Genomic DNA, 18,611 nt, shown 5'->3' on the forward strand with positions numbered 1-18,611 from the left:
ATTTTTTGTAATTCTGAGCACATTTTGTGAAAGGGGATCAGGCACAACATTTCAGAATTCCATTGAATGCACTGGAAGTTTGTCCCTTTCTTCATTGTATAAATGTCTGCTTTTGAAACATATAAGAGGAGACAGAATGAATGAAGAATTTACAGATATCTGTATTTTAGTGTTAGGAAAGGTGTTAAGATTAGGAAACAAGTTGAAAACAATGAATTATACAGCTCTGAGTGTTTCAAGCAATGAGAAGTTTACATAATACAGCTTAACAAGATAAAAGGTGTCTGACAACATACACAAATGACAGACAACTAGTCTGAAACTTGACGAAACACAGCATCAAATACACATGTAATGGGATGAAACAGTGTCCAAGCATTTCTGGGTTATGTAGTAACATACAACTTTTTGTTGGTCTGTTTGTTTTGCAAAAGGCAATTCAAATCACAACATACTTCAGGCAAGCATGCAGGAAAAAGTCATTTATTTTTGCACGTTGGTATGACACATCTTGCAACATATTTCATTATAATGTATTAGACAAAGATGATATAAACCATCTAAATAATATACATATGATTTGTTTCTGTTTAAATCAGCAATTGCATTTACACTGCAATAAAGATTATCAGTTTTGGTAAAAATAAAATTATTTGAATTCACTTGTTAACAAAATGCACAGTGATTATAAACCCATTTTTCCTTTTTCTTTAAGCCAACTTTCATTTTTTTTCCACTGATCTGTCACACTGCATTTGGGTTCTGGTGGACACATAGAGATGATCGTACATAGTACTAGGAATTCATCTTCATGTAGTTCCCATGGCTACAAAAATTGCTAACTATTTTAAAATCACATGATATAACAACGCTATGCAAACATCAGGTTCATTTAATGTCCAGCTTCTTGACATATACAGTATTATTATGATAGATTTACTTTTTTTTAAAGACTAACCAGATTGGGCATTTTTAGTCACAAAACACAAACATTAAAACTTAGAAAATACACTTTATACATTATAGTATTTAATAGTCCCTTAATCCAGTTTAAAATAAAGCACAGTATAATGCTTTGGTGGATTAGGTACTCTAACACCGTTACTACAATGAATTCTTATAAAGTTCCTTTTATTATATTTTAAATAAAAAATTATGGCTCTGCTCAGAAATAAAATACCTGAGCCCAAAATGTTGCACATTCCCATTTTGAACAGATTACATCAGAGTTGAGTTTACTCAAGGAAAAAAAAGAAGTCTTAAAAAAACAAATGCCACAATGTATTAGAAAATATAATTAATACCGTGAACAAATTCTCTTTTGTTCCCCTGACTTTACAAAGCCAATAACGTATAGTTCAAATTCAGCCTGTGATTTTTCCTGCTTTGAAACTGTCCCAAAGGTGCTTTTTTCCAAAAGGTAGCTGGAGTTTCTTGGTTTTTATTTTAAAAATGTTTCGCTTACAAAAGAAGCAAAACTTTTTCAAAGAAAAATCCAAGAAAGTCCAGTTACCTTTTGGAAATAGTACCTGTGAGACAACCATGACTTGGATGATTGAGAATCTCCATAAACATCTTCTTTGAAACTGTAATAAAGTAATATATGCATATCTTTGCTTACGCAGCCTTCTAGCTAGTAGCACCATTCAGTTTACTATCCTTGAGCATTAGCTTATCTTTATCATCTCCCCAATAATGAAGAGGATTCCAATTTAGTATGACAGAAATTGCAGCTGATCTGCAGATGGAAAATGGTGATGCTGAAGAACTTCATGGCTGCCATAAAAAAAAGTTTCAACTATATAGAGGTTTCTCAGTCTAAATAATTACCTCTGAAGTGGGGGCATAAAGACTCTTTGAGAGTGATTTTTTGTGTGTGATTCTTCTAGCTCCGAGTTTCTCAAGTGGCAACTTGAAGATGCATTAACTTCAACTCCCAGAATTCCTCAGCAAGCCCACACTTCTTAAAGTTGTTGAGGTTGAGAAACTGTGATCTAGTTTAAATTCTCTTTAACCAATAGTGGACTTTTTGGTTTCAGGTGAAGGTAATATTCTGTTGTGGGTAATCTGCCAGAGATGAAGCCAGTAGGAAAAAGAGTCAAAGATAAGATAGGATAATCTCCTTTTTTCTCTTTTATCCTTTTTTCTCCTTAAACCCCCTCTTCTTGTTTTCTATATTCTCTCTCATTCTATTTCTTTACAACCAGGCCAGAATATATTTCTCTTGCTAGAACTCTATATGCTTTTCTGACAATTTTTAAAATCAGGTGAAAGGCTATAAGTTGCCCATCTATGGACTAGAACAGTCCTTAGGAGACAGGCACCCAGACTTTGACTCCTAGTGAATTCCCAGATGGCACTACTGAAATTTCCCAGCACAAATAGATCTGGAGTACGAGTTTTAGGATGTGTTGCTAGAAAGAGGATCAAAAAAGTTTTTTTAAAGCCCTCATGGTGTCATGTACCTATTTTGAACTATTAAGCTCCCTTCTATCTTTCCAAAAGAAATAAAAGGGTGGGCCTAATTTTTCATGCAGGATCCAAAATTTTTCATCTTTATTCCTTCAGTGATGTCATCATATCATTGGACTTGCCTCAAGCAGTCTTCAGAGACCAAAAATAAAATCTCAATTAAACCCCAATCTGAAAAAAAGATCATTCCTTGCTAGGCTAAGTTTCTGGAGGAAAGAGATCCCCACTTGGATCGTGGTTTGCTAAATGGGAGTGAGATAGAGATTCTCCCTTTCTCATTTAAGGAACTCACTAATTATTTAAAGTGAAAATAGGAGGAAGGAGTATTAAATATATTAGCCATTTTGAGTTTATAAAAATAATAAAGGCAGGACACAAATAAATAAATTTCTCCATGTACCATGTTTAAATTTCAAGAATGCATAGACAAGCATTTTCTCTGGTGGGTGCAGTACATTTCATTCTCTTATAGCTTCATTTCAACCAGAGTTGAATGCATTTGCATCAGAAATTAAGTAATTGAAAAATAGGATGACTGTTGTGGCTTTCTAGACATCTTACTGGGAATTGTCAATCCTTTTGTGTAGAATTTACTACCTGATCCAATACTGTATGGTATTTCATTATTGGTTGCTAGTTCCTATAGAGAATTCCAGTTCTTGAGATTAATATAGGACACAACAATAAGCTTCACAATGGATGTAATTAATAATGTAGAGGTAATACCACAATATATATATTTTATTAGCTTTGACCACCCAAATAGAGTTCAGGTATTTCTTGAAATGATTAGTTTAATTGAACAGAAATATATATATTTATTATAAATAAGAGTACATGGAGGTCTAGAGAGCTGGAAGGACATAATGGTTCTGGTGTTGCACCAGGAGAAGGGAGATCTAACTTCTCCCTCAAGCAAGTAAGCTGGCTGAGTTACTTTGGCCAGTCATTCTCTCCCACCCCTTGGAACAGCCTGTCCATGAAATTGCCAGGAGTCAAAATCGACTCAAAAGTACTCAAAATAAAATTGAAGCCTGTATTGAAAACTATTTACTATAAACCATGCTATTACATACATATATATACACACATATATATACATACATATATAATACGCAAGTGTCTATATTGTATAATCAAAATGACAATAGGCCTCTGTAAAAAGGCTATCTGCTTGACCATTTAAGATGTTGGTAGACAGCCTTGTAGGTTTAGTATTAAACTGAAAAATTAACTGGCCACAGTGAAAGAAATTATGTTGAGAACCTTGCACATTGTTAGTCATTTCTTTGTTGCTTCTGTTTCAAGAGTTTTAATAGTTAAAGGAAGGGCATGCTACTTCTTAAATAGGGCAACGGCTAGCCTCTTCAGCCATGGGAACTGCTGCAGCAAAAATGTAAGCTCCTGATTTGGATTGCAGCCAAGGTCCCCAATCCCTCTGTGTAAAACTGCAGTAGCACTTACAGATCTCCACTTACCTCTGTGTCACATGGAAGGAAAGGGTATCTGGATTTTATTTTTATTTTCCCCATGGGGAAAAGCAGAGCTAGGCTTAATTGCACATAGCATTGGGCATGAAATGAGCCATTGTGTTTGTTGGTCACTTAATCAGGATTATTAAATGAAAAGTGAATTGCTGAATTGGGTGGATTTTACATTTGTTGCTTCAGGGCTAGAGATGCAATTGTGCAACTTTGGTTTATTTGTTCCTCTTCATTGGAGCAGGATACAGCATCTACACTGAACTGTTATGGTTTCCTTCATCCCTCCTGTCAGTAATGATGATGAAATTTATGATTATCAATTGTATTGTTAACCACAGGAAAGCCACCCTTGGGCATGAAGCTAAATGCCTGACCTTTGACCTTCCCTCTCCATGAATGTACATATATGAATGATCCTCATTCTTCAAAATATAAAATAATGAATTTCCAATAAGGTAGCAACTGATAGGAGAGCTGCCATTCTTCCATAATGCTGTTCATAGCCAAACAGAGAACATGCACATTAGAAAAACTTAGATATTGATCTTTGGCAGACAATTTTCAATCAAACATCAGGACTGTTAATATTACAATCAATCATTCCCAGCTTCACATGGATTATCACACTATATTCTTCTGAATCAGCAACATGGATACTTATTTACTTGATTATTATAAGCACACATTACAAATATAAAAATGAGTTGACCCATTTCCTTTTGAGAACAGCATTTGCTCAGTGTTTTTGTAATTCGCAGATTAACACTACATAAACAGAAATCAATTGTCTTAAACAGTTGGAACACTTGTGACAATTGTAAGAATTGCTTTTTAAATAATCACTTATTCAGAATTTGCTTGTCTCTGTGGATGCTATCATATAATGGGTATCTGCAAGGCAGTCAAGAAAGCAAAGATGATAGCTATGGCTACTCGATCAAAGCCCGTTCTTTTTACGCAATTAGCATGTAAATAGAGATGTGACTTTGCCTGGTGTTGGCTGCCATTTTGACCTTTTATGACTTTCCCTGCAGACACTCCTGCTTCACATCACTTACTCTTGAGTATAAGCATAAAAATACTTAAACTCAGTAAGCGTGACCGCACAATAGGGAGCAGCCATTTGCTACCTACTGAGCTGGCAGTGTGGACAGCATAAAAGTAGTTTTACAACTGAAGAGTTATCTTTTGAGTTAATCACTGATGTTCAGGAATGTTTGAATGTGCCCATAGTTTGGGATTAGCACTGAAAAAGGCTACATGAGCAAGGTAGTTACAATGGCTTATTGCGGTTGCAAATTCTATTTTGAGGCTATAGTAACAGCCTTTTTCATTGACTTTCATATTTCCAAGATGAAATAGGCCTAAGAATTTTTGTCAGGGATAAGGAAAAACTGAAAATAATTTCGGTTATCTGCAACTGCTATCTTTGCCAAGAGATCTCTTCTATGAATTGTCACTAGAATATACAGTTGTTTTACACCGTTTGTGGCCACCAAGAAACACAACTCTTTCCTGTAAGAAATTCATGAAGTTGGCTAAGCTCTATTGTGATAAAACTGACAAATTGTTGGGTAGTTAACACTGATTTCCCAGGAAATGTTTTACTTCCAAAATAATTTTCCTTTTCAAGAAGTGAAGTATAAATCTATAGTTTGGGGAAATGTGTATGTGTGTATGTATACATGTACAAAATACATGTTGTGTATTTTATATATATTATATCTATATTGTTTATATATCATGTTCAATATATATATTGTTCACAGCAAAGTTACCTCCCATTATTTTCTATTCAGCATATACCAATGATTACATCAAATGTGGAGAACTTTATACATGATTGTATAGTTTATACAGCATGACATTGTTATTTACCAGTACATGAAATATGTGACCTTTTAATCAACATATACTTATAATTGGTATCTGGGAATTTTCCCATTCCTTCTCTGAATAACCAACAAATAATATGGCTTTCTTGATAGTATAGTTGCATTGTGACTTTGAATTTAAGATAATCACCACCAAAGACATTGGCAAAGTAGAATAACTGGAAAGTGAAAACAAAGGCAATCATAAAATATACAGGCTTTTCCTATATATAAAAAAAAGAATTGGCCTTCTTCTCCCCTTGCTTTATTTTGCTTTACGCAACCCATACAAACACATTTAAAAGCAAACAGATGTGAAAATATGGCTCTTCCAGCATTTGAGATTTCCATAAATCCTCAGATAATTGGCCTGGTCTTTTTTTTCTGTGGCTGCATCTTTACTTTTAATTGGGGAAATATATGAATTGAAGGCCCTTTGTTTGTACCAACTGATTATAAATTTACTGGAACAGTGTAACAGAACATAGGAACAGTATATAAGATGTCTCACATACACACATACACATATATGCATACATAAAAATATTAGCAAATGAGTGATGGTTGGTTGCTATATTAAAGAACTGAGGATATGAAACCTTTGATTGCTTTCACTTTTATTAGCCATCCAAAAATCGTTTTAGCTAATTGTGATAACATTTTATAAGAGCTATTTTAAATATGTTTTTAAGATGGAATGGAAAGATATAGAAGAAATGAATAAAGGCATTTTTGTACTTTATACAGAAATGGGATGTCTTTTACAAATTATTTATATTAGATATCTTGTGAGATATGTGATATTCTAAGTTGGAGGCCAAAAGCACTTATGAATTTCTCATTGCAGGGATCTTTAGACTACTTTCCTGATGGAGCCCCAGATCTTGCAACAATGGGAGTGCCTCAAATACTTTATAATGATTTGATGGCTATGTTTAAGAAACAGTTCTCCAGATGTTGCATTTACTCCACCCTATTCAATGGATTATTAGGAAAATAAATTTGGGTGTGCATATAGACTCGTGGAAGATACTTGCTACATGAAAATACAATAGAACAACCTCAATAGGTGGATCAGAGGGAACATTACTGATTCCATGTTTCCAGTTCCACGCTAATTATTTTAGTCTAATTGGGACAATGCCTCATTCTTGCAATAAGCAGCCTAAGATAATAGTAGAAGCAAGTTGAAAATGATTTTTTTTAAAATTATGTTTAACCTTGCACCTGCAGGAATCATTAGGATGATGAAAAAGATGGTTGAGGCTAATAATTTGGAAAGTCTTCACAGAGCATAGTGTCCTGGGAGAGGCAGGCAGCTTTCATGCATATTCTGTCAGCATCCTCCATTTATGCCATAAATTTAGCAGCTAAATTTAGATTCTCACAAAAAATAAGGTCCGAGGAGGCTCATGTTAGAACTTCCTGTTACCTTTATGTATGTTTAGAAGCAATAATGGATGGGGCACTATCAGATGGCATTACTGGCAGTAGAGAAGTTGGTTGGTTTAATGTGCCATTTCTTAGAGAGCCCTCTCCCCTCTGAATTGTCAATCAGATAACGGGCTGGGAAATCATGGGGGGGGGGGGCTGGATAAATGGTGGGGAGAGCAGCATTTATTTCTAGCTTATTCTACATCGCTTCTCCATCTCCAGTACAATTCCTTGGTTATTCTGTGTATATTGGAAGCTAAGATAACAAAGCAAAATTGCTTGAGAAGATTAAACTATAGATTAACACATACTGCAGTAAGTTAATAAATATGTTTATTAACCAATTAAAAAACTTTGTAATGATCATATTGTTATGTGCCTGGTACCTGGCACATTTTATACCAGTTTATCTGCCCTTAGGGATATTCTCAATTGTTATTTTTCTACATGTATTTATGTTGAAGTGCTTTTTGAGGATTGTGTACAAGGGCTGAAACATTATGCGTATCCATCTGTGGCTTTGGATGTGCTTTTTCCAGGTGATGCCTTTAGATCTACAGGATAACAGCAGGCCAGCAACAGATTCTGTTGCAATACATCTAGGCATCAGATTGAGGAAGGCAACTTTGGATATTTATTTAGTATCAGCATAAATGTTTCATGTATACATTCAAAATATTTTGTGATTTGCTATGTTAATTAATTCAAATATTTCTTTTTTCTTTTTGCCTTTAAAAATCCTCTTTTAAAAGGCTTGGAGGAAGAGATACAAAACTTCTTCATCGGTGTTAATAGAAGTCTAGATTAAAATCTGATTAATCATTTTCATCTTCATTCTGCATAAGAAATGAGTTTATCTTATATCAGTCAATTAGACTAACTATATGTTAATTCTATTAAATGCTTGTATTCATTCTTGCATTGTGAACAGGCTTTTTGTTACTAATAACTGGGATCTGCATTCATGCATACAATCATTTGGAAAAAGCAGAAAAGCAATTGATAAAACAGAGAAACTAGAGATAATAGCTATAGTTCTCTTAAAGAATTCTTTAAATATTTTCAGTAAATACTTGCTTGACCTACCTCTTCCATTTGCAGACAAGCAGAAGTTAGTGAAGAATTCTCAGAACAACGAAAAAAGCTTTTGTAAAAAGGCGTTCAAAGAAATCAGCAGATTCAGACTGCAATATGCAGTCAGGTAACAACAGAAAAATAACCCTATTTTGATTCAGCTTCCATCATTAAAAAGCAATGTTTTTTATCAGCCATTTTGAAGAGGGGAATGAAGTTTGAGACTGATGGTAAAATGGTCAGGGAATACTATTTAATTTAAACTGTTAATTCTCCAGGACAGGTTTTAAAGTACTAGCTGATTGATGCTTAGTTCCTTGGTTGTTTAAGATTTATATCCCATCTCACCTTCAGGAGCTCAAGGCTTAGTCTGAGAGTGAGTGATCCAAAGCTACTAGTAAACTTCCATAATTTATTATGGCATTGAACCACAATTTTTGTAGTCCTGTTCCAACATATTAACCATGAACCACACTGGGTCTCATCTGTCCATTATCTTTGAGCAATCCTGAAGATTGCAAGAGAATAAATGTTCCTACTTTCAGGAAGTGAAACAGTGATCCCATAAGCTACATATCAGTCAGCCTGCTTAGGGTGATTCTGGAGCAGATTATAAAATAATTGATCAGAAAAGGTAAAACATTATTCAAGTCAAACTAAATTTCACAACCATTCATTATTTTCTATTAGCTTCTTCCAATATGTTTTTTTTTTTACTTTCCAGTCTGATCTATAACCTTGGAATTCCTTGGTGGTCAACCAGGAATGCCACTTGCTAAAATAATAATAATTTGTGAGCACCTTTGATGCAGTAATTAGCAGACTTACCAGATAAATTTAATCTTTTTTTCTGTCTAATTTTCTTAATAGACAGTGGAAATGCTCTAATACAATATATCTTGATTTTAGTACAAGTAAGCCTTTAGCAACTGCCTCATTCAGCATTTACTCATAGTTACAATGGTGATGAAAAAGTAACTTGCAGTCAATCCTGGCATTTACAATCTTTGCAGATCTATAAAGCAAAGGAAAACCGAACTAAAATGATAAGCACAGTCATGGTTTTTCTTAGTTAACAACTGAGTTGCTCAGTTGTTTTGTGATCACTAAACAATGTAAAACTACCTGTAAAACATTTGATAAAGTATCTCATGACCTGATCAACGTTAGTTAAATATAGGCTGGATGGCTTGACAGTTAAATTGAAATGTAGATGAGTCTAAAAAAATGTAGACGAGTCTGTATTCAGAAATTGTTTATCAGTGATTATTCATTAAACTGAAGAGAAATATTAAATAGGCTTCTACAAGTTTCAGTCTTGGACTCACTATATTTTTTATTAATAATTTGGATGAACAGGTGCAAAATCAAATCTGCAGGTAGCACAATTCCGTTGGATAATTAATTTGTTAGAATGCACAAATAAAATTCAAAAAGATTTTGGTGGGTGAACTTAACAATCGTAACAAACAAAGAAACAATCCTATCTATGTAGATTAAAAAAATAAAATCCACAGATACAGAATGAAAATAAGAGTATTTATGAAAAAGTAGGAATAATTGTTGACTGTGAACAGTTTGTGGCAGCTGCAAAATAGACAAATGCAATTTGAAGCTGCCTCAATTGAAGATAGTTGCTAAATCATGGGAAGTAATAGTCACACTTTCTTATCTCCTGGTGAAAACTTACCTAAATCATTGTGTCCAATTCTGCAAAATGCGCTTTAAGGAAGACTTGGAGAATTAGGAAAGTTCAGAAAAGGGCAATGAGGATGATCAGGTGCACAGAAACAAAACTCCTATGAAGAGAGATTGAGGGTGCTTGCTTTATATAGCTTTGAAAAGAAAAGATTCAAGGGAGAAATGACAGAAATGCCACACTGAAGATATGTTAAGACCTGTTCTCTGTCCTTGTACTCTGAATAGTGCAACAATTTAAAGAGGTGGTGGCCTACCCTTTATTGGGTAAGTTCAAGCAGAGTTTAGACAACCATCTGTTACAGATATTTTAATTTGGTTTCCTGCACTGAAGAGAGTGTTAGATTTGATGGCTCATTTGATTAAATAGTTCATCTCAATTCTATGAATCTAATTTAGGAATTCATAATTAAGTACAAGGTAAACACACCGGGGAATCCTGTGATTTTTGAATAAGTGAAATGATATAAAGAATCACTGAACAAGGACTGAGGGATCTTATTTACAGGACTGCTTATGATTACCAAAGCACTTCATTTTGTAGTAATGTTAAACTAATACAGGTCATCAAATAAGGCCCCAGTTTAAAAACTAAAAATAAAGCTAAACATGTGGACAGATTTAATGAGGACTCTTTAAATATAATTTATACTTACTAGGCTTTAAATAGTGGCATGTAATTTAACAAACAACTGGCGTTCTATAGTCATTAAACTCATACAAGGCAGGATAATTTTCCCTGTAAAGGGCTGCTCACTTTGCATTTCATGATTTTAAATGAAATTGGATTTACTTGATAAGACATATAATGGGGTTGAGCTGCCTTGACCTGTTACATCTACAATGCATAATTTACTTATTTTCAATGAACCTCTATACAAAAGCAAAACTGATAAAACCTTTTGGAAGAGTTCTTCAGATGGGTCTGGATTATTTTTAACATAATTATCCTTGCACTAGGCAATATTGTTATTTTTAAATAAAGTAGATGGCCTTCAGTCTTGTGATCTATTATCAGTACTCCAAGGTGGTACATCCTAAAAAGGAATCCTATCAGTCTGTGATTAGATGTTCTTAAAATTACTTCACTTCTTAATCTCTATAAAGTAGCCTTTCCAACTTAGAGTTTTGCAGATATGTAAAACCTCTGCCACAATGACTGTGGCTGTAGTGGTCCAACACATTTGAAGGGGAACAGTTTGGCAGTTCCCCTGGCCAAATATTTTCTATCATTCATTTGTTATAATGTTCTTCTGATTTTACTTCTTTAGAAACTTTAGAAACCCATTATGAAGTTAGTGACATGCTTCCTCTTTCATTGAACAATAAGAAATCCATGGAACAATGAAAAAGTAGATTTCCTTCCTTCCTTCCTTTCCTTCCTTCCTTTCTGCACATTAGAAGCAAATAAACATTCTGTTGACAGCCTTTTCTTTTTCTGGACCCCAGTATCTGTACTCCAAATTTAAAGTGCTTGAAATTGTTGTTCTTTCTTATATATGAAGCATAATAAGTGCTTCAACACAGAATAGTTCCATGGAATTGAAAGTCTGTTAAGTCTTTACTGTGTATTGAAGAAATAACAGGTGTTCATGTCTAATCATTAAGGAACTTAAAAGGCAAAGATAATTAGCATCTGACAGTACTATCGCCAAACTTCAGGGCTGATATGTACATTAGGAATTTACCAAAAAAGACCCTCAAACCAGCCTTTTCCACAGAAATCCTATACACAAAATGCTACAATGTATATACTATAGCACATAGCATACTATTCTGTAAATTTGAGTTGTCCTAGTGAAGAAAATGCTTGACTGTGGTACTTGGAGTCAGCTTTTTGAGAGAACACGCTGAGACAAATCCCACCGTATCAGCTGTTGAAAGGGAACGGAATCTGCCATGCCACAGTGGAAAAACACAAACACCACTTTATGCTTCAAATCAACCAGCACTACATAGTCTTATCTTTGTGAGGTTGTTTCTTAAGTGTCCAGTCTATTACGAAATGACACGTGAAAGTTTTATAAGCCTAGAATGAAGCAAAGATAGCTTTTAAAAAGTATTTTCCATCTACACCCAGACCGACAAATATGGTGATCTAAGAAGAATCCAGGAACAAAGAAAGAACGTGGCCACTTCTGAGTATCCTTCTGTCTAGTTCTACAAAGGAAGAGATAATCAAGATGGTATTGCCTATTTATTGATTTGACTCTGCTCCTGATAACATCTGTTGTGAGGATGGATCCAAGCCTCCTCTCTATGTTTGCACTTAAATCTTATGTTGACATAACTTACATAGATTCCCAAGAAAAGTCACCAATGAGAGCAAAAGCTCAGCATGCATTTAAGATTTACTCCAAGATCAACCCCAGATACTGGATGTGACAAGGCATAAATGTACCTTATGAATGTGAGAGAAAACAGTTCTTCATGGTGCAAAAAACTTTAATCAAATGCAAGCATTTCCAGGCCAGCCATTCAGTAATAAATTAAATGCCTATGCGCATACCATTCCTCCTCATGCTGAACCTTCTCTGCTAATTTCAGTGGAGGGAATTAGATCTGTATATATGGTCTGGGGAACCTTATTCTTAAAAGGCTGTTGCTGTAGAGACATAGAGATCATGGCCTAAATAATAAAGTTACACTCAAGTTTTCATCCTGCTGAAAACAATTGAGTTTAAAATAAACCCAAAGTAAATACTTTGGTTGATTGTAGGAGACCTAAGCACATTTCTGTGCATTAAGGGCAGAGAAGCTGGCAATTGTTAATCTTCAGTTAGTAGGAGTTGATCAAATTAGAAACTTTCATCTATTGTAATATTCAGAAACTCAATTTCGGCATGATGGTTTCTGGTTACTAGTTGACACTCATACTGATATGCTTAATCTCACTGATAATTAATTTTAGGCTCGCATCTAAAATATTAAACTATTATATTTTTCAACATCTTAAAGAAAATCTCCAGCACTCTCCTTTCTTTCCATCTCCAGCAGAATTTGCATTCAGAATGGGATATTGTATCAGCATCATAGTGTTAAAAAATTTTCTCCCCTAAAAGGATGTTATTTCTGTCTCTCCTCATTTTTTTAAATAGGATCATAATGCATAAAAATAAAACTTAGGGGATATTTGTCTTCATTTCCTTCCTTCTAAAAATAGTTAAATACTTCTACACTCACACAGAATATTAAATGAACTTTGTAATTACAAATTGCAAAGCTAAGTAGTAGCAACATTAGTTCTGTTGGCATTCTTAAGCAAAGCATTATTTTAAGAAAAGAAGAAAAGAAAGCCTATGATCATGCTAAGACTTTACAATTTTATCAGAGGAATGCAAAATGTGAATATGAAGAAGAATGACAATGGAATTCCTAGCATTTTCTCACTTGGCAGTGCCAGGTTTCATCGGAATTGATGACAAACTACTCACCCTTCTAAATATAGGCCTCCATTAAAGCAAAGTAATACCTAGGATGAGAGCTTAAAAAATAACCCTGTATGAACTTGTTCAAAACATCTAGATCATTTATTTATTTTGGAAGTACTGCCGTATTTCTGTGAAGTGGAGGGCAGCCTAGAAAGGGACTATGACTTGCAAAGGTTTCTCCCAGAGAACTGGAGGCCTGGTAGAGATGTCACATGAGGAGGTGCACCCATTTTTCCATAAATTGTTGGTGTTCTCTCTCTCTCTCTCTCTCTCTCTCTCTCTCTCTCTCTCTGTGTGTGTGTGTGTGTGTGTTGAAGAGAAGAAAATGAGAGCAGGGAGCTTTTGGAAAGGAAATCACTCCTTGTGATTTTATCCTAAAAATCCCTCCAACTATCCCTCCAAACTAATTTTGTAAAAGCTTGCTACGTACTAAGTTTACAGCTATGTGCATTATGACACCTTCAGTCATTTTGAAAGCTTATATTATGAATCCCTGCATTAAATACAAAACTGATAGGTTGCCATGATTTTTTTTTTGATTGGCCATTGCATCTGAAATTGCAAAAAAAAATTTGGGGGGGAAATAGCAAAAACTGGATACTCAGAGTAATCTTGTGAGCAGTACTGGTTTCTTATCTGAACAGAAAGTAATGGAGTTGGGGATCCCCACCACCTAAGACCTTAGAGAGACGATTCTGCTGAGGAGACATAATATTCCCTCAGTATACTACGGTAATCTTGAAGGAACTGTGTATGGCACCATAAGAAACTGTAGTTGGAGAAGCCAAAGCTTTTGGCAGTTTGCAGCCAGGCTTATTTTAAAAAAAGAAGCAGGCCTATGCTCATGTTAAGGCATTACAATATTATCAGAGGCATCGAAAATGTGAATATGAAGGATCTATAATGTAGAAGGTGCTACCTCAATATTTAAAAATAGAACTAACAATAACTCAAACAGGTATGTTTTTCTATTCCTTTTCTTCCAGTCTAATTGAAACAGTCTAATTTGTTTATAGGAAACATTTATAGCCAAAACGTGAAGCTAATGAAATCCCCCCCCCCCCAAAATATGAATACTACAGAAAACCAACAGGGGAAGAATTTCACTAACTAGAAATCTTTGTATTTGCAAAATTTACACATAAAAGTAAGTAGGGGAAAGATGGAAGATGATAATGTGCAAAATAATACCCACAAGCAATAGAACATGTACCAACACAAACATGTTTATGTAGAAGGAGTAAGACACTAACATTCTTTACAAGAGAGAAGAATCATCAATAATACTAATACTTATACATATACAGGAAACCTAGCTGTCAGTTTCTTTCACTCTAGCAGGCTATAAATCAGCTAATTATGCTAGATAAACAGTATAGGCAAGCTTAGAGCTTTGCCTGTCATGCTGACCACCTCATCTTTGCTAGGCTTTTGCAGAAATGTAAGACAAAGAAGAAAAGCTGCTTGATAGCAAAAAAAAAAGAAAAAAAGAGAAAAAAATGGTCATTTTTTCTAACCTACCCCTTGACTCATGCTGGTATCAAGAACATCAAACAATATAGAAAAAGAATCCTATAACTCCAGAAAACAAAAACAAAATTCCTATATATTCTTCTAGAGGAAATTTACTGAAAACTGGGTGCCATTCATACCTGCATCATCTCAGTTTAAGGGTCAGTAGATATTAATGCAGTTTAATAGCCAACAACAACAGGGGAGAGGCTAAGGCAAAGGATGCCTGAAAATTGAACGGCACAGAATAAATGGTGGTATCCCTCTGAGAGGAAGGAATTTGGGAAGACTTGGGAAGGACCTGTTTTGGAAGTTACTGGGAAATTTGATTTTTGATAAAAGGTTTAGATGTTTATGAGAATCCAGGAATACCTGTTCTGTTAACTATGAATTTGGCTTGGTAAAATTGTAAGCATAATTCGATAACTTTTAACTTTATATTGCTTGTATATGGATCTGGCTTCCAATTAATTAATACTTCCTCCCCCTTTTTTTACAAAGGATGTCTGTGATTGCTAGGAGTTGAAAATAACTTAATGGTACATAATAATCATAGTCATTCAAGGGACTACCTAAACACCTTTGGAGTACTACAGCATTATTTCCAATATTGAATTTCTTTTATCACTGGGAGTTTTTCTAACATGAGCCGAAGACTGTCTATTAAACCCATTTGATATTATCCTACCCATGGGGTCACAAAGAATAATTTTCTATGTTTTGTAATTTTTGTAACAAACTCTGGAGTAACCCTTGTGTAATGTGGAAGGCCCTCAGCTTCAATATTAATTTCTTTTAACCAAAATTCCTTTTGACATTAGAATAATATTGGATGTCTCAGATGCCGTGTCTAATTAGCCAATTGTCTCTGAGTGTATTGTACAGTATATCTATATCTCCAAAGGGAAAAAAGACTGTTAGATTAGTTTGCATTTATGGTATAATGTGGATATGCTTTATATAGTTTTCTGCATTGTATAATGGAGTGCTTATAAAGGAACCTTTCTTTTCTTTTAAAATGGCATGAGGTTTATACCAGGTCTGTAGTGATTATACCTGGACAAGCAAAATGCAAAAGGGCAGTTTCGTTTAAAAAAAATCAATGTGTCTGTTTTAAACCAAAATAAAATGTCTTGTGCTACTTTATGTTACTGTGACTATAATAACAAAACACTTTAAATCTTTAGTGGAAAGAGAACTTATCAAGTGAGGAAGTACACAGGAAAATCTAGGACTCTTTATGTTACCTGAAACAAACATTTTGTCTTGACCAACAGACATATATCACACCACATTAACCCCACAAATGTAGCGCCTTGTTTAGCTAAAAAGGCAAGAAAGCTTTATTCCACATCCCAGTGAAAGAGCAATTCATTGTCAAAGGGAGAATAACTTTTCTAGATAATGTTTTAAGATATGTAGGTATCAAATAATTTTTCTGCAGTGTTGCTTTCTTGACTGGGGAAATCAGATCTCCAATACAGTACAATTTAATTTTTTTTTTACAAATTGCCCATGAATTTTAGAAATTTTAATAAGTTAGCTATATGTTTTGTGACGCTTTATTTGGAAGTTTTCTCATGGTCAGTCTCTCATCTTTTCCTTTCCTTCAAAATTGAGCTTTAAGAGAAAAAAAAAAGAGTTTAGGCTAGTGGAGGAGACCAGTTGCAAGCAATCAACTGGCAAACTACAAATTATGTTTAAAACAGTACTGTTTTAAACATTTTTCTGGGTTTATTTTAAACAAGGCTGCACATCTAAATGCACACATTGCACAGATTTCTTTTTACTTTATTTTATTCCTGTTAATGGTACATAGCTTGCTTAAAGAAGTGTGTGTGGGGGCGAAAGATTGATGACTCATCCAGTATTTAATTTTCTCATAGTCCACTTATAATCTATCAAGAAAATTGTAAAGCCGGTGAAGGTTGCAGACCAACTTTTCTTAAAATATCCTGTTGTTTTCTTGCTAAAAGAAAATATACTAAAGAGAAGTGTTTTGTATAAGTATTATGGAAGTTAATCTAGGCTAGATAGTCACTGGCATTAATTTAGATAGGAATTATGTAGTTATCCTGGAAAATAGATAAGTTGTATAAGGAATATTCTATAGCACTATTTTGCTTTACATGCCTGGGCAAGTCTTTAAATTGTTAATTAATAGGTTTGATTTTGATTTAGATTTCTTGTCTGAGTTTCAGAATTTGATCTAAATAAGGAAGTGAAATCTACCTGCCCCATGAGTACGAGAGCAGAGATTTTCACATCACTATAGCTTCTGATAGCCTAAAAATGGGAGTTTGGTAGCACCTTTTTGGATTAACACATTTTATCAAAAGTATGTTCCCACCAACCAGGCACCTCCTGAGTCAAACTGCCATCTATTTCTAACAAGAGCCATATATTACTGTGATGTCTGACTCTTGCCCTAATTCCATTCACTTTTCTTTTTCAGACGGAAGCCCACTACATCGGCTTTCCATGGTTGATGTAAAGCAGTGGCTCCCAACCTTTTCTATACCCCGCACCCCTAGGATGCTTCTGATATATTCTTGCACCCCTTACAAAAGTTTGAAACAACGGCAACAAATTATGCATATACAGTATAATTTTAAAAGCCCAAGTTTTCGCACCTCTTGGAATATCGTCTTGCACCCACAGGGAGTGTGAGCATCCATGGTTGGGAACCTCTGATGTAAAGGAATTGGATGTGGAGTGCCATATTCCATCCCTCTTAAAGAGTAAGCAATCCAGTGTTAGCCCCGTTTCCCACATCCCACGATTAAAAGAAATATTGTGATTCAGTGGTGCACTGTATTTGTATCAAGACTCTATTAGAAATTTCTGAACAGTGTCCAGGTTTTCTGTTGGCTGCTTTGCATGAATGAAAAAGCTTGGGGGAATGGGCATTTCCTACCTTGAATTCATTTATCCATTATTTTCTTTATGTTTCTGCTGATTGCAGTGCTGTTTATTGAATTTCCCAATAATGAAGCTGCAGTCCCTCCTTATTCATATTCAGTGGCTTTCCAAATTATTCCCCAAATGCATTATTGCTCTGAAATCCTTTGAAGCAACTTTCCTGGGCCAGTTTTGAGTAGGAATGGATAGGAACCAATGAAACAATAATGCTTAGTCAGCCCTAATCTTTCACCTATACAGTATATCAAAGTTTAACATCTGATTCAAATCTTTGTGCTTCTCAGTTTCCTTTTGTAAAACAGCAACAGCAGTGATTTCATGATGTTATAATTAGCTGTGTTAAGAAAGGGTGATGTTATTCCAACATTAAGATTTTGGGAGTATTGTTATACTGCCAACTATTTATTAACTTTTTACTGATGAATGCTGCCTAACCTTCTCTTGGTTTTGGTTTCAGCTGTGATGGGGCAATCTTGTGCAATGAATATTGCAAAATTGAACAAATGAGGACTGCAAAGCATTTTTCAAATTAAAATGCTTCATAAATTATAAAATATGAGAAGCAGTTGTTTCCAAATAATTGCTAACTTTTCTGCTGACACTGAATTAAAAGCTAACGATTTTTCATGCTGGCACTGATCAAGGAAAACATAGATTCTAAAGCAGTGATTGCTTTTTATTCTTTTTGGCAACTGCATAACCTTAGAGAG

The sequence above is a fragment of the Protobothrops mucrosquamatus genome, unplaced genomic scaffold (genome assembly GCF_001527695.2).
Source record: "Protobothrops mucrosquamatus isolate PMUCROS unplaced genomic scaffold, P.Mucros_1.0 scaffold658, whole genome shotgun sequence".
Lineage (NCBI taxonomy): Eukaryota > Metazoa > Chordata > Lepidosauria > Squamata > Viperidae > Protobothrops > Protobothrops mucrosquamatus.